Genomic DNA, 18,637 nt, shown 5'->3' with positions numbered 1-18,637 from the left:
AGTCTTTTTTATAAATAGATTAATCATGCGTTTAACACGATGATCCATTTTTCATCCACACGACAGATTTGCGGTTATTTTTTTATCGCTTTGATAAATATTTTAAATATTTTAAATTAATAAATATTGAATACAAAACATTGCACAATTTAAGAATTACAAAAATATCTCATAGTAGATACAATTAAAAGAAAAGGTTGTCGATACAACTACTGGTTGCTGATATAAATTCACATATGCTCAACCAAATCATTTTGCAGCTGCATGTGAGTATTCTAATCACACATCTTATGATGAAACTCGACGAACTGTGCAAACGTTGTCTCTTCTTCATGCTTAGGTACAAAATTATCACCCTGAAACTCAAATCCTTGATCAGAAAGATGTTCTGAACGTTCATCGTCTACGATCATGTTGTGTATGATCACACAAGCTGTCATTACCTCCCACAATTTATACGTACTTCATGTTCTAGCAGGATATCGAACGATGCCCGTCTAGATTGAAGAACGCCAAAGGCACGTCCTACATCTTTTCAAACACTCTTTTGCTCTTGGGGCAAATCTCTTTCTTTTCTCTCCTACAGGATTGGAGATTGTCTTCACAAGAGTAGACCACTTTAATAGAAACCGTCACCTAGATAGTACCCATTGGTATATTGGTGGCCATTGATCTCCACATTGACCTGCGGCCAATTGCCTTCTACCAGCCTAGCAAACATTGATATCGTTGTGAGATCCGGCCATGCCGAAGAAAGCGTGCCAAATCCAGAGATCTAGGGCAGGCTGCCCGGTCATAAAAAACCGATCCATACGGACCTCTCAAACCGGCCTCAAACACCCGGGCTGACCGACACCCCCTATTTCCAGCCCAAATATGAGGCGGATATGGAGAAGCCCGGGTGCGTCCAGGCACGCCCGCCTAGCCCGCACTGGCCCGCGCTGGACCTCATCTACCCCACATATATTCGTCCCCATCCGCTCGCCAGACCAAACCCTAGCCACTTCACTCCACTCTCATTCGCCACCCAAGCTCACATCCGGCATGGCTGACATCGGATTTGAGTCATTCACATCCAGATCCGTCGACCACGAGCTTGTCCCACACGGTCGCGAGGAGGAAATGGTCGTCCGGCTTCCGCTCTGCCGCTCCCAAGAGGCGGCCGCACGACGGCAGCGCGTGGACTCGCAATGCCGGGAATCCATTGCTTCCGCACAACCGGTGCATGGGTCTGGCGTTGTTGCCTCACCGGAGGTGGTGCGATCCGTCTGGCGTGCGAACACCGTGGCGGAAGCGCGACCCCTCCATTGGCGCGCCGAGCATGAAGCATGGCCGACCTCAGACGAGGTCATGGCACGGCGTGCCCGTGTGGCGAAGCAGCGGTCACGGGATGCGACGGAGGCCCTCGCGATGACGGATGTTGGAGAGGCGGAATCACACTCTCTGGCGCCCCGTAGGGTGGAGTAGTGTGCTCGACGCAACCGCGTCGCGGTGGACGTCGGCTCCCCCAGAAAGGATCCATCATCGACCTCACGTCAACTGTCACCGTCCGGGTTACGAGCTCCGACGAGGAAGAGTAGGGCATGGAAGACGGGCGGGAACTTGACACGCGTGAGCCGGCTAGTGCCCCATGTCCTCGTCGGCGATCGCACCGACAGTGAGAGGCGCAGCCAGCCATGAGACATGAATATGACAGAGCCGGATGAGCTCGGTTTAATATTGGGTTTACGTTGCATGTAATAGTATGGATTTGAAATTTTTAATTTGAAGTATTCGAATATATAATGTATTATTTGAGACGTGTCACGTTTGATGTAATAGTATGGATTTGAAAATTTTAATTTGAAGGGTCCGGCTGTAGATGCAGATGCTCTAAGCAACCACAGTCCAGATTACCGTAATTTAATAGTACGGGTTTGCAGTACGCAGCGTACAGGCACTCGCTGAAACCTGTGATCCCTTTGATTAAACTACTGGTGGCTCGACGATCCCAGCGGCCAACTTGACCACTGTTCGTTTCCGCGGCAGCTCGTGTGCTTTGCTCGTCGCGCACGCCAGATGGTGTGTCGCGTCGCAGCTGTATCCGTATCCGGCCCATGCATTTCGGCGCGGCGGATAGGCTTTAGTATTCCAAGTACCCAAGCCCGGAGCCGTCTCACCTCTCACGGGAAGGTTACCGGTCCGGCGGAAAGGGTTCACGGGCTCCGCCACGACGCCCGCCGGTACTCGCCGCGCCCGCCCCCGCCCGGGAACGGTGGCGGGGGAGATGGGGGTAACGTGTACGTGCTCGCTGATCAGGCCATGTGCCGGGTTAGCAGCGCCACTGCACAATTGTTGGTTAGCTGTATCACGTCAAGAACATTAGTTAGCTGTATCACGTCAAGAGCGTATGTAGAGAAGTCTCGGAAAAACAAACCCAGAGCTGTGCAAAAAGATGTTGCGTCTGGAACTCTAGATACGCCGCCGCGGCCTCGAGCCGAGGCCCACGCGTGACACATGCGTGCGCGCACGGGTGCCGCGGGAAGAAGGGTAGCCAGAGGAGCGGCGAGGAGGAATAATAGAAGCCGACGAGAAAGGGAGGGAAGCCGAGTCCAAAAGGCCGGCTGGCCGGCGGGCGGGCGTGTTCTTCTTTTCTTGCTTGCGCATTTTTTTTCTTCCAAAACGAAGGTGAAGATTGGCTCATCCATTAATATAAGCAAAAAGAATCGTCTAGTTAATTATAGAAAATTGGATAAAAACAGTTAAAATCATTGAACGGCACACATAAAAAAGCTCAGGCACACTACTTCAAAAAGGGTCTCGACGAGACAGCACGCACGCGTCATCATCGTCACTCCTCCCCTAAGGCGTCATCGCCATCCCTACACTCTGAGCAAACGACTTCGACTCCACCATAGGCAATCATCGACTCAACTCATCCTGAAGAGGACACATGAACCTACGGCCAGACGACGTAACTCCGACTTTGACGAAGAACTGTGAAGGACAAAACTAGGCACAGCTGGCGCCATGGGATATCACCGAACGGGCTACCTCCAGCCAGTCATCGTATACCAGAGGGCCCCGTCGTCGCAGCTTCGACTCCGTAGCAACAAACAAACCGAGGCAAAAACCATGGACCGCGTCGCCGACATCGCACCCACCATCATCATTGCCACAGAAGCCTGGACGCCACACCCACTTCCAACCTCCATCCAACGGCCCTGCTCGTCGATACCAAGCTCCCAAGATGAAGCCTCCAAGAGGGAATACGACATCAAGGCGCCGCCATCGTCCGATCATAGATCGGGGTTTCCCCCGGAGAGGCCAAAATGACCGGATCCGTGAAGGGGGGTGGGAGAACACATCAACGATGCCTCCAAAAAGGTCAACGACACCCACAGCCGCCACCATCGCTCGTCACGGCACTAGGCCAAGACATGGTTTTCACCAACCTCCACACCGCCACAACCGCACATCATCCCGCAATGGCATCGGTAAGCCCACCCAACAACACCACCGTTGAAGCTGCCCATCGACAAAGAAGCCCAAGATCCGCCGCAGCCAACCGCACCTCGTGGAGGCCACGACGGCCGGACACGGGAGCGCACTTTCTCGTAGCCAAGGACCTCCAATTCGCGCACATCTAGGGGCGTCAACGTTGTGCCGGACCGCGCAGACATCCACAAGCCATGCCCTTCGCGGCCGAAGCCGCTGCTCGAGCATCGTACAGGCCGCTCAAGCCCCTCCACCATGGGCTCCACGCCAGATTAGCCGCACACCACACCCAGCGCATCCTTGCGCGTCCGCGCGTCGACTCCAGAGGAGCAATGCCCGTAGCGCATGCCTTCCCCCACGTCACCCAGCTTGCCCCGCTGCCGTGGCCCGCGAGCAGCCGGCCGTAGGTGAGATAGATCCGGATCTTGATCGAGATCGAGAGGCCCAACCCTGCCACCCCGCACGTCGGCATGCACCACTGTTGGAAATATGCCCTAGAGGCAATAATAAATTAGTTATTATTGTATTTCTTCGTTCATGATAATCGTTTATTATCCATGCTATAATTGTATTGATTGGAAACATAGTGCATGTATGGATACATAGACAAAACACTGTCCCTAGTAAGCCTCTAGTTGAATAGCTCGTTGATCAAAGATGGTCAAGGTTTCCTGACCATAGGCAAGTGTTGTCACTTGATAACGGGGTCACGTCATTAGGAGAATCATGTGAAGGACTAGACCCAAACTAATAGACGTAGCATGTTGATCGTGTCATTTTGTTGCTACTGTTTTCTGCGTGTCAAATATTTGTTCCTATGACCATGAGATCATATAACTCACTGACACCGGAGGAATGCTTTGTGTGTATCAAACGTCGCAACGTAACTGGGTGACTATAAAGATGCTCTACAGGTATCTCCGAAGGTGTTCGTTGAGGTAGTATGGATCGAGACTGGGATTTGTCACTCCGTGTGACGGAGATGTATCTCGGGGCCCACTCGGTAATACAACATCACACACAAGCCTTGCAAGCAATGTGACTTAGTGTAAGTTGCAGGATCTTGTATTACGGAACGAGTAAAGAGACTTGCCGGTAAACGAGATTGAAATAGGTATGCGGATACTGACGATCGAATCTCGGGCAAGTAACATACCGAAGGACAAAGGGAATGACATACGGGATTATATGAATCCTTGGCACTGAGGTTCAAACGATAAGATCTTCGTAGAATATGTGGGATCCAATATGGGCATCCAGGTCCCGCTATTGGATATTGACCGAGGAGTCACTCGGGTCATGTCTACATAGTTCTCGAACCCGCACGGTCTGCACACTTAAGGTTCGACGTTGTTTTATGCGTATTTGAGTTATATGGTTGGTTACCGAATGTTGTTCGGAGTCCCGGATGAGATCACGGACGTCACGAGGGTTTCCGGAATATAGGATGACCTCATTTGATTACCGGAAGGTTTTCGGAGTTACCGGGAATGACGAATGGGTTCCGGATCTTCACCGGGAGGGGGGACCACCCACCCGGGAGGGCCCAAGGACCTTGGGGGTGGCGCACCAAGTAGGTGGGGTCAGCCCAAGGCTGTCTTGCGCAAGAGAAAGAAAAAACCAAAAGAAGAGAAAAAAAAGGGAAAGGTGGGAAAAGAGAGAAGGACTCCACCTTCCAATCCTAGTTGGACTAGGATTGGAGGAGGACTCCTCCTCCCCTTGGTGGCGCAGCCCTTGGGGCTCCTTGAGCCTCAAGGCAAGCCTCCCCTCCCTCCTCCTATATATATGGAGCAATTAGGGCTGATTTGAGACAACTTTTTCAAGGCAGCCCGACCACATACCTCAACGGTTTTACCTCTAGATCGCGTCTCTGCGGAGCTCGGGCGGAGCCCTGCCGAGATTAGATCATCACCAACCTCCGGAGCGCCGTCACGCTGCCGGAGAACTCATCTACCTCTCCGTCTCTCTTGCTGGATCAAGAAGGCCGAGATCATCGTCGAGCTGTACGTGTGCTGAACGCGGAGGTGCCGTCCGTTCGGCACTAGATCGTGGGACGGATCGCGGGACGGTTCGTGGGACGGTTCGCGGGGCGGATCGAGGGATGTGAGGACGTTCCACTACATCAACCGCGTTCACTAACGCTTCTGCTGTGCGATCTACAAGGGTACGTAGATCGGAAATCCCCTCTCGTAGATGGACATCACCATGATAGGTCTTCGTGCGCGTAGGAAATTTTTTGTTTCCCATGCGACGTTCCCCAACAACCACCTGCCCACACAGCCACCGCCACAAGCATGCCTACGCCGCCAACGCAGCCGCACGCCTCGCCGTCGTCGTGCCTCGTGCGGAGCACGACGCCCCCGTCAGCCACCGCGTCCCACGCCGTGAGTCGCCGAGCGAGGAGGAAGGGGATCCCCGCTGCCGATGACGCGTACCAGGCTTTGCCCGGTAGCGCCCTCTGGCGGTGGCAGGGAGAGGTAGAGGCGGGAGGCGGACTAGGGCCGGCGGTGCTTAGGGCTCTACACGCGCTGTACACTAACGAAGCGAAGGGAGGAAATAGCTTGCGCATATATTCATTTGTAGTAGACCTGTATAAAACCATGATCTACAAAATAACCGTCAAAATAAAGGTTGGCGTGAAAAATGTTGCCCGATCAGACCCCGCAAACGCGTTTGACCCGTTAATATTTTTGAAGGACGCGGTAAAATCTCATCCCCGATCGTGAAAACGCAGGTTTCCACCTCGCCCCTACGGTGCCCCGTATCATAGGAAAGCGGTTGGCAGTAGGGACATTTCATCCCGCCGAAGAGCCACCGTCCCTGAGCGGCTGGTGAATTTGTACTTGTGCTTGTGCCGAGGGTATGCGTAGTTGGTTAATGCGGCGCGCGTACTTGTGAATTTAGATGGAATTGAGCCCGTGCGAGAAGTTTTTGCTCGACAATTCGTCCGATTTGGACGACTCGGATGTTGAGACGCTGCTTGTCAACTATCGCAAGCACACGTTGATGATGGCCCTTGTCGTGAAGGAGCACGAAAACAAGAACTGAAAGAGGCGGCGAGGATCGACTGTCCGGTGTCTTTGCATTCCTCGAAATCCAACATATCTACCGCACCTCTTCCGAGGAAGGTATCGAATGCGCCGATTCTTCTTTGTGAAATTTTTTCAAGCTTGCGGGGCCAATTGTTCGAAAAGGCATTGAAAGATCATCCAGGTTTTTGCAATCTAGGTTTGCCACTATTCACGGTACTGCTCGTTTTTGGGGCAAACGATCCTTGAAAAACATCATTGACATGATGTGTTATTCTTTACAATATGACTATCGACGATGAGAGAGACATGAATTTGAAGTTCTTCTACGACAATGTGGGTAGCCGTATCAAACCAGCTAGAGACCCTAACCGCATTCGAGCTTTTCTTCACACCTAAAAGAAGATTGAAAATGCAAACAACCACTTTCAGCTTCACGAGGATCAACATCGTTGGCAAAGGGCTCGGTACTAACACATACAATTTTTTCATTCATTTTCATTTAATTCATGTGTGATTTGTATTTGAGACAAGTTTGTATTGAATTATTTAGTTTGCTTTGATAATTTGAATAACTATTGTAATTTAGATGATCGCGAACTATGTTTTATTGTTTTAATTTGAACTCATTTGTCAGAATCATTGTCAAATTCGTCTATTGGGGTTTTTCTGTTCGCGGGCCGATGCTAAGATGCCCGAGCAGATCCCGTGTACCGATCCGTAAAAAAACAACTTCTGTGAATATCATTTTTTACGGGCCGTTTTGCGGGGTATGACTTTGCCCTCGTGCATGTCGATCCGTAAAACCGTTTTTTCGCGAACTGTAAACACGTTTTGCGAGTCGACGTTATACGGGTCTACTAGAGATGCTCTACAGCCATAGTTAATCAGTTTTTACCATTAAATCGACTACGACGTGGGTGGTAGTGTGGTACTGCCCGTTATAGTGCACGAGACATCCTCTGCCTATGTTCGTTGAGGGTGGTACTGGTAACCGTCGCTCCCGAGGGAATCCGTGAGGCTGACATGCGTGAAAGTGGGCATAAAAAATACCTGAGGAGTAGTGCTAACAAAGGGTAGGTACGTACGAGTGATGAGTTGGTATCTTTTGTTTACTGGAGCGAACAGATCCGGCCTGTTGGGACGCGGCTGCTGTGGTATACGACAAACCTTTGCGGAAACCAGGTGCAGAGATGTGCATTTTCTTTACTCGGAATGATGCACACAGATGTGTCTGCTGTTTTCTTCAGATTAGTATAAGTATACAAGCGTTATTGCAGATGCGCTACTGCTACAGCAAAGTTAGTACAGCTTTGTCCGTAGCAAATGTGACGTGTTATACACTCGTATAAGTCTTTTAGGAGATTTCACTAGAGGTCTACATACGAAACAAAAATGGATGAATCTGTACTTTAAACTATGATTATATACATCCGTATGTAGTCTTCTACTAGAATCTACTTATATTTAGGAACGAAGGGCGTATTTGGAAAGTAACTAATTGGGGAAACTTAATCACCAAGAAGCTCCTATCGTTGAATGGTTAGAAAAGGCGATCAGAGTTTAAATCATGATACTCACATTTATTTTTTAAATTTATTTTAGAATTTTCAGTCATCCTCTTTCAAGAAAAGGAAGCCTTTATTTTGTAAATTTTAAAATGATATGCGAACTCAGTATTTCGGAGGATAGAATATGCGTGTGTACATTCGTAAGAATGAGTGTATACACGTGTATATTAACGCTTGCGTCTGTATGAGATCAGCCGGTCATCCAACATTGTCTGCGTACATTTGAAAACGGGTTACTTAGTAATCTCAAGATGATATACCGATTCAGACTCTCGAAGGTGCTCATAAGTGTACAATGCGCGTGTGTGCATTCATAAAGATGAGTGTATGCACATGTATATTAGCGCTTGCGTCTCTATTATGTTTAAAAAAATTAAAGGGAAACTTAATCCCGAAAAAGCTATTGCACATTTCTGACTCTGTCTAACGAGACCAGCCGGTCATTCAACATTCTCCGCATACATTTTAAAGCGGGTTTTGACTTAGAGCATCTACACCGAACCTGCAAATCCTTCCCCTCTCCCCATGGACAAGCACTGACCGAGCGCGCCTCATATTTGATACTCTGCCCTCACGTATCCTATACGGCAGATCCTATATCTATACTATACATGGAACGTTAAACTATTCCACGTGATCAAATATCAGACAACGAATTTGAAAGCAAACGAACATAAGATCGACTGCAAACACACATTAAACATCACCTAAAAAATCATCTTAAGTTCACCGACATAGTTCATAGATTTCAAACAACTAAGTCCTATATAAAAAATACTGGGGGTTCGGTCACCGGCCTAGCTATTGCCGTCCGCGGCTGTGGGAGGGTCTTGATCGTCGTCGTCGTCATCGTGGGTGCAGCTGCCGCCCTCTTCGTTAAAGAAGTCAGAGTGGACGATGAGCCCCTTCATCCGACGGACCACCCTGTCCTGCTCCCGCTTCAACTTGACGAGCCGAGCCTTCTCCTTCGATGCCTCTGTCGCCTCGCGCTTCGACTGCTCAATAGCAAGCCGGAGCGCCTTGGCGTTCTTCCGTCGAAGGCGCCTAGCGTCCGTCTCCACCGTCGCGAGGGACCGACGATCGTCCTCGTCGGGCTCCGCCAGCATCCCGCAACGGCGGCGCGCGGACTGCTCCGCCTCTTCCCTCTCCCTTGCCCATTGCCTCTCATGGCGAGCGACGCGCGCCTCCGATTCTGGAGTGAGTATGCAGGCCGACGGCGCGGACACTAGCACCCATCGCTACCCGCATGGAGGAGCAGCGGACAGGGGAAGAAGACGACGCGAGGCCGATGCAGACTATGCACCCCTGGAGGAGCTACGCGCTTTCCGGGAGGGTCTAGCTCCTGCGTCCTACGCTGCGCCGGTCCGGGAGCTACGACGATGGTCCAGATCTGGAGTTGTCGCCCGTGTCCACCTTGGACCGCTCCAAGGCGACGCAGTGGGCCAGCTCGTTGTCGTAGTCGACGTCGGAGCCGGAGCGTTTGTCCGAGCTAGACATCGGAGTTTATGGGATCGGAATCAAAGAGGGAGAGGAGAGGACGGAATGAGAGAGAGTGAGCTAGGCTTCTGAGTGAAGCGCCCGGGGTGGGATTTTTGTGGGACAACGGTGGGGTTGGTGGTGGGCCGGACTTGTCACTAGGACATGGCGGACGCGCCCGGGCATGAATAGGCTGAATATGAGGGGTGTCTGTCAACACACGCGTTTGAGGCGGATTGAAGAGGTATGGTTGTGTTGGGGAACGTCACATGGGAAACAAAAATTTTCCTACGCGCACGAAGACCTATCATGGTGATGTCCATCTACGAGAGGGGATGAGTGATCTACGTACCCTTGTAGACCGTACAACAGAAGCATTAGTGAACGCGGTTGATGTAGTGGAACGTCCTCACATCCCTCGATCCGCCCCGCGAACAATCCCGCGATCAGTCCCACGATCTAGTATCGAACGGACGGCACCTCCGCGTTCAGCACACGTACAGCTCGACGATGATCTCGGCCTTCTTGATCCAGCAAGAGAGACGGAGAGGTAGAAGAGTTCTCCGGTAGTGTGACGGCGCACCGGAGGTTGGTGATGACCTTGTCTCAGCAGGGCTCCGCCCGAGCTCCGCAGAAACGCGATCTAGAGGAAAAACCGTGGAGGTATGTGGTCGGGCTGCCGTGGAAAAGTCGTCTCAAATCAGCCATAAAACCTCCGTATATATAGGTGGGAGAGGGGGGCCTTGCCTTGGGGCTCAAGGAGCCCCAAGGGGGTCGGCCGAGCCAAGGGGGGAAGGTCTCCCCCCCCCCCAAACCGAGTTGGACTTGGTTTGGTGGGTGGGAGTCCTTCCTTCCCTTCCCACCTCCTCCTTTTTATTTCTTTCTCTTTCATTTTTCTTCCAATGCGCATAGGGCCCTAGGGCTGGTGCGCCACCCTCAAGGACTATTGGCTTCCCCGGGGTGGGTTCCCCCCCCCCCCGGTGAACTCCCGGAACCCATTCGTCATTTCCGGTACATTCCCGGTAACTCTGAAAACCTCCCGGTAATCAAATGAGGTCATCCTATATATGAATCTTTGTTTCCTGACCATTCTGGAAACCCTCGTGACGTCCGTAATCTCATCCGGGACTCTGAACAACATTCGGTAACCAACCATATAACTCAAATACGCATAAAACAACGTCGAACCTTAAGTGTGCAGACCCTGCGGGTTCGAGAACTATGTAGACATGACCCAAGAGACTCCTCGGTCAATATCCAATAGTGGGACCTGGATGCCCATATTGGATCCTACATATTCTACGAAGAACTTATCGTTTGAACCTCAGTGTCAAGGATTCATATAATCCCGTATGTCATTCCCTTTGTCCTTCGGTATGTTACTTGCCCGAGAATCGATCGTTAGTATCCGCATACCTATTTCAATCTCGTTTACCGGCAAGTCTCTTTGCTCGTTCCGTAATACAAGATCCCGTAACTTACACTAAGTCACATTGCTTGCAAGGCTTGTGTGTGATGTTGTATTACCGAGTGGGCCCCGAGATACCTCTCCGTCACACGGAGTGACAAATCCCAGTCTTGATCCATACTAACTCAACTAACACCTTCGGAGATACCTGTAGAGCATCTTTATAGTCACCCAGTTACCTTGCGACGTTTGATACACACAAAGTATTCCTCCGGTGTCAGTGAGTTATATGATCTCATGGTCATAGGAACAAATACTTGACACGCAGAAAACAGTAGCAACAAAATGACACGATCAACATGCTACGTCTATTAGTTTGGGTCTAGTCCATCACGTGATTCTCCTAATGACGTGATCCAGTTATCAAGCAACAACACCTTGTTCATAATCAGAAGACACTGACTATCTTTGATCAACTGGCTAGCCAACTAGAGGCTTGCTAGGGACAGTGTTTTGTCTATGTATCCACACATGTAAATGAGTCTTCATTCAATACAATTATAGCATGGATAATAAACGATTATCTTGATACAGGAATTATAAGAATAACTATATTTATTATTGCCTCTAGGGCATAATTCCAACAGTCTCCCACTTGCACTAGAGTCAATAATCTAGCCCTCACATCATCATGCGAATTACATTGTAATAAATCCAACAGCCATACAGTTTTGGTGTTGATCATGCTTTGGCCGTGGAAGAGGTTTAGTCAGCGGGTCTGCTACATTCAGATCCGTGTGCACTTTGCATATATTTACGTCCTCTCCTTCGACGTAGTCGCGGATGAGGTTGAAGCGTCGTTTGATGTGTCTGGACTTCTTGTGAAACCGTGGTTCCTTTGCTAAGGCAATGGCGCCCGTGTTGTCACAGAACAAGGTTATTGGATTCAGTGCGCTTGGCACCACTCCAAGATCCGTCATGAACTGCTTCATCCAGACACCCTCCTTAGCCGCCTCCGAGGCAGCCATGTACTCTGCTTCACATGTAGAATCTGCTACGACGCTTTGCTTGGAACTGCACCAGCTTACCGCACCCCCATTAAGAATAAATATGTATCCGGTTTGCGACTTAGAGTCGTCCGGATCTGTGTCAAAGCTTGCATCGACGTAACCTTTCACGGCGAGTTCTTCGTCACCTCCATACACGAGAAACATCTCCTTAGTCCTTTTCAGGTACTTCAGGATATTCTTGACCGCTGTCCAGTGATCCACTCCTGGATTACTCCAGAACCTACCTGCCATACTTATGGCCAGGCTAACATCCGGTCTAGTGCAGAGCATTGCATACATGATAGAACCTATGGCTGAAGCATAGGGGACGGAGCGCATATGCTCTCTATCTTCATCAGTTGCTGGGCACTGAGTCTTACTCAATCTCGTACCTTGTAAAACTGGCAAGAACCCTTTCTTGGACTGTTCCATTTTGAACCTCTTCAAAACTTTATCAAGGTATGTGCTTTGTGAAAGTCCTATCAGGCGTTTTGATCTATCCCTATAGACCTTAATGCCTAGAATGTAAGCAGCTTCTCCTAGGTCCTTTATAGAGAAAATTTTATTCAAGTAATACTTTATGCTCTCCAAAACTCCACGTTGTTTCCAACCAGCAATATGTCATCCAAATATAATATTCGAAACGCCACAGAGCTCCCACTCACTTTCTTGTAAATACAAGATTCTCCAACCACTTGTATAAACCCAAATGCTTTGATCACCTCATCGAAGCGTTGTTCCAACTCCGAGATGCTTGCACCAGTCCATTAATGGATCGCTAGAGCTTGCACACCTTGTTAGCATTCTTAGGATCGACAAAACCTTCGGGTTGCATCATATACAATTCTTCCTTAAGGAAACCGTTAAGGAACGCCGTTTTGACATCCATCTGCCAGATTTCATAATCGAAAAATGCAGCTATTGCTAACATGATTCTGACGGACTTAAGCATCGCCACGGGTGAGAATGTCTCATCGTAGTCAACTTCTTGAACTTGTGAAAAACCCTTTGCCACAAGTCGAGCTTTATAAACGGTTACATTGCCGTCAGCGTCCGTCTTCCTCTTAAAGATCCATTTGTTCTGAATAGCCTTGCGGCCCTCAGGCAGTACCTCCAAAGTCCACACTTTGTTCTCATACATGGATCCTATCTCGGACTTCATGGCTTCTAGCCATTTGTTGGAATCCGGGCCCACCATTGCTTCTTCATAATTCGCAGGTTCATTGTTGTCCAAAAACATGATTGATAAGACGGGATTACCGTACCACTCTGGAGCAGCACGTGGTCTCGTCGACCTACGTGGTTCGACAGAAACTTGAACCGGAGTTTCATGATCACCATCATTAACTTCCTCCTCGGCCGGCGTCGCAACGACAGAGGTTTCCCCTTGCCCTGCGCCACCATCCAGAGGGATGAGAGGTTCGACAACCTCGTCAAGTTCTATCTTCCTCCCACTCAATTCTCTCGAGAGAAACTCCTTCTCGAGAAAAGCTCCATTTTTAGCAACAAACACTTTGCCCTCGGATTTGGGATAGAAGGTGTACCCAACTGTCTCCTTTGGGTAACCTATGAAGACGCACTTTTCCGCTTTGGGTTCCAGCTTTTCAGGCTGAAGCTTTTTGACAAAAGCATCACATCCCCAAACTTTAAGAAACGACAACTTTGGCCTTTTGCCATACCATAGTTCATATGGCGTCGTCTCAACGGATTTTGATGGTGCCCTATTTAAAGTGAATGCAGCTGTTTCTAATGCATAACCCCAAAACGATAACGGCAAATCGGTAAGAGACATCATAGATCGCACCATCTCTAATAAAGCACGATTACGACGTTCGGACACACCATTACGCTGTGGTGTTCCAGGCGGTGTTAACTGTGAAACAATTCCACATTGTCTTAAGTGAGCACCAAACTCGAAACTCAGATATTCACCCCCACGATCAGACCGTAGGAACTTGATCTTCTTGTTACGATGATTTTCAACTTCACTCTGAAATTGCTTGAACTTTTCAAATGTTTCAGACTTGTGCTTCATCAAGTAGACATAACCATATCTACTCCAATCGTCAGTGAAGGTGAGAAAATAACGATATCCGCCGCGTGCCTCCACGCTCATCGGACCACACACATCGGTATGTATGATTTCCAACAAGTCACTTGCACGCTCCATTGTTCCGGAGAACGGAGTCTTAGTCATCTTGCCCATGAGGCATGGTTCGCATGTGTCAAGTGAATCAAAGTCAAGTGACTCCAAAAGTCATGTTTCTTCATGCGCTTTACACCAATATGACCTAAGCGGCAGTGCCACAAAAATATGGCGCTATCATTGTTAACTCTAACTCTTTTGGTCTCAATGTTATGTATGTGTGTATCGCTATCAAGATTCAATATGAACAATCCTCTCACATTGGGTGCATGACCATAAAAGATGTTACTCATAGAAATAGAACAACCATTATTCTCTGACTTAAAAGAGTAACCGCCTCGCAATAAACAAGATCCAGATATAATGTTCATGCTCAACGCAGGCACTAAATAACAATGGTTTAAGTTCATAACTAATCCTGATGGTAACTGAAGTGAAACTGTGCTGACGACGATTACATCAACCTTGGAACCATTTCCTACGCGCATCGTCACTTCATCTTTCGCCAGCCTTCGTCTATTCCGCAGTTCCTGTTTCGAGTTGCAAATATGAGCAACAGAACCGGTATCGAATACCGAGGCACTACTACGAGAGCCGGTTTAACACATCAATAACTTGTATATCAAATATACCTGATTTTTCTTTGGCCGCTTTCTTATCTGCGAGATACTTGGGGCAATTGCGCTTCCAGTGACCCATACCCTTGCAATAGTAACACTCCGTTTCAGGCTTAGGTCCAGCTTTGGGTTTCTTCGTCGGATTGGCAACAGGCTTGCTGCTCTTCTTTGAATTACCCTTCTTGCCTTTGCCGTTTCTCTTGAAACTAGTGGTCTTATTCACCATCAACACTTGATGCTCTTTACGGAGTTCAGACTCTGCGACTTTCAGCATCGCAAACAACTCGCCGGGAGACTTGTTCATCCCTTGCATGTTGTAGTTCAACACAAAGCCTTTATAGCTTGGCGGCAGTGATTGAAGGATTCGGTCAGTGATAGCCTCTTGCGGGAGTTCAATCCCCAGCTCAGCTAGACGGTTTGAGTACCCAAACATTTTGAGCACATGTTCACTGACAGACGAGTTTTCCTCCATCTTGCAAGCATAGAATTTATCGGAGGTCTCATACCTCTCGATCCGGGCGTTCTTCTGAAAGATAAACTTCAACTCCTGGAACATCTCAAATGCTCCATGACGCTCAAAGCGACGTTGAAGTCCCGGTTCTAAGCCATACAAGACTGCACATTGAACTACTGAGTAGTCCTCCTTACGTGCTAACGAAGCGTTCTTAACATCCTGATCAGCCGTAGCGGGTGGTTCATCTCCTACCGCAGCATTAAGGACATAATCCTTCTTCCCAGCTTGTAAGATTAGCTTAAGATTACGAGCCCAGTCTACAAAGTTGCTTCCATCATCTTTCAACTTAGCTTTCTCTAGGAACGTATTAAAATTCAGGGTGACTGTCGCGTGAGCCATGATCTACAACACAAATATATTCAAAGTGGACTTAGACTATGTTCAAGGTAATTAGAGTTTAACTTAATCAAATAATTCGCTAAACTCCCACTCAAAAAGTACATCTCTCTAGTCATTTGAGTGGTTCATGATCCACTTACACTAGCTCAAGTCCGATCATCACGTGAGTTGAGTATAGTTTGAGTGGTAAGCATACCTATGCTAATCATATCATCTATATGATTCATGATCGACCTTTCGGTCTCATGTGTTCCGAGGCCATTTCTGCACATGCTAGGCTCGTCAAGCTTAACCCGAGTGTTCCGCGTGCGCAACTGTTTTGCACACGTTGTATGTGAACATTGAGTCTATCACACCCGATCATCACGTGGTGTCTCGAAACGACGAACTGTAGCAACGGTGCACAGTCGGGGAGAACACAATTTCGTCTTGAAATTTTAGTGAGAGATCACCTCATAATGCTACCGTCGTTCTAAGCAAAATAAGGTGCATAAAAGGATTAACATCACATGCAATTCATAAGTGACATGATATGGCCACCATCACGTGCTTCTTGATCTCCATCACCAAAGCACCGGCACGATCTTCTTGTCATCGGCGCCACACCATGATCTCCATCAACGTGTCGCCATCGGGGTTGTCGTGCTGCTCATGCTATTACTACTAAAGCTACATCCTAGCAAAATAGTAAACGCATCTGCAAGCACGAACGTTAGTATAAAGACAACCCTATGGCTCCTACCGGTTGCCGTACCATGGACGTGCAAGTCGATATTATCTATTACAACATGATCATCTCATACATCCAATATATCACATCACATCGTTGGCCATATCACATCACAAGCATACCCTACAAAAACAAGTTAGACGTCCTCTAATTTTGTTGTTGCATGTTTTACGTGGTGACCACGGGTATCTAGTAGGATCGCATCTTACTTACGCAAACACCACAACGGAGATATATGAGTTGCTATTTAACCTCAACCAAGGACCTCCTCGGTCAAATCCGATTCAACTAAAGTTCGAGAAACCGACACTTGCCAGTCATCTTTGAGCAACGGGGTTACTCGTAGCGATGAAACCAGTCTCTCGTAAGCGTAAGAGTAATGTTGGTCCATGCCGCTTCAATCCAACAATACCGCGGAATCAAGAAAAGACTAAGGAGGGCAGCAAAACGCACATCACCACCCACAAAAACTTTTTGTGTTCTACTCGAGAAGACATCTACGCATGAACCTAGCTCATGATGCCACTGTTGGGGAACGTCGCATGGGAAACAAAAATTTTCCTACACGCACGAAGACCTATCATGGTGATGTCCATCTACGAGAGGGGATGAGTGATGTACGTACCCTTGTAGACCGTACAACAGAAGCATTAGTGAACGCGGTTGATGTAGTGGAACATCCTCACGTCCCTCGATCCGCCCCGCGAACAATCCCGCGATCAGTCCCACGATCTAGTACCGAACGGACGGCACCTCCGCGTTCAGCACACGTACAGCTCGACGATGATCTCGGCCTTCTTGATCCAGCAAGAGAGACGGAGAGGTCGAAGAGTTCTCCGGCAGCGTGACGGCGATCCGGAGGTTGGTGATGACCTTGTCTCAGCAGGGCTCCGCCCGAGCTCCGCAGAAACGCGATCTAGAGGAAAAACCGTGGAGGTATATGGTCGGGCTGCCGTGGAAAAATCGTCTCAAATCAGCCCTAAAACCCCACTATATATAGGAGGAGGAGTGGGGAGCCTTGCCTTGGGGTACAAGGACTCCCAAGGGAGTCGGACGAGCCAAGGGGGAAGGTCTCCCCCTCCCAAACCGAAATCTACTTGGTTTGGAAGGTGGAGTCCTTCTTCCCTTTCCCACCTCCTTCTTTTTTTTTCTCTTTGATTTTTCTTCCAATGCGCATAGGGCCCTTTTGGGCTGTCCCACCAGCCCACTAAGGGCTGGTGCGCCACCCTCAAGGCCTATGGGCTTCCCCGGGGTGGGCTGCCCCCCCCCCCCGGTGAACTCCCGGAACCCATTCGTCATTCCCGGTACATTCCCGGTAACTCCGAAAACCTTTCGGTAATCAAATGAGGTCACCCTATATATCAATCTTCGTTTTCGGACCATTCCGGAAACCCTCGTGACGTCCGTGATCTCATCCGGGACTCCGAACAACATTCGGTAACCAACCATATAACTCAAATACGCATAAAACAACGTCGAACCTTAAGTGTGCAGACCGTGCGGGTTCGAGAACTATGTAGACATGACCCGAGAGACTCCTCGGTCAATATCCAATAGTGGGACCTGGATGCCCATATTGGATCCTACATATTCTACGAAGAACTTATCGTTTGAACCTCAGTGTCAAGGATTCATATAATCCCGTATGTCATTCCCTTTGTCCTTCGGTATGTTACTTGCCCGAGATTCGATCATTAGTATCCGCATACCTATTTCAATCTCGTTTACCGACAAGTCTCTTTACTCATTCCGTAATACAAGATCTCGTAACTTACACTAAGTCACATTGCTTGCAAGGCTTGTGTGTTATGTTGTATTACCGAGTGGGCTCCGAGATACCTCTCCGTCATACGGAGTGACAAATCCCAGTCTTGATCCATACTAACTCAACTAACACCTTCGGAGATACCTGTAGAGCATCTTTATAGTCACCCAGTTACGTTGCGACGTTTGATACACACAAAGTATTCCTCCGGTGTCAGTGAGTTATATGATCTCATGGTCATAGGAACAAATACTTGACACGCAGAAAACAGTAGCAACAAAATGACACGATCAACATGCTACGTCTATTAGTTTGGGTCTAGTCCATCACGTGATTCTCCTAATGACGTGATCCAGTTATCAAGCAACAACACCTTGTTCATAATCAAAAGACACTGACTATCTTTGATCAACTGGCTAGCTAACTAGAGGCTTGCTAGGGACAGTGTTTTGTCTATGTATCCATACATGTAAATGAGTCTTCATTCAATACAATTATAGCATGGATAATAAACGA

The sequence above is a fragment of the Hordeum vulgare genome, chromosome 7H (assembly GCF_904849725.1).
Source record: "Hordeum vulgare subsp. vulgare chromosome 7H, MorexV3_pseudomolecules_assembly, whole genome shotgun sequence".
Classification (NCBI taxonomy): domain Eukaryota; kingdom Viridiplantae; phylum Streptophyta; class Magnoliopsida; order Poales; family Poaceae; genus Hordeum; species Hordeum vulgare.
This window is presented reverse-complemented; position numbering follows the sequence as displayed.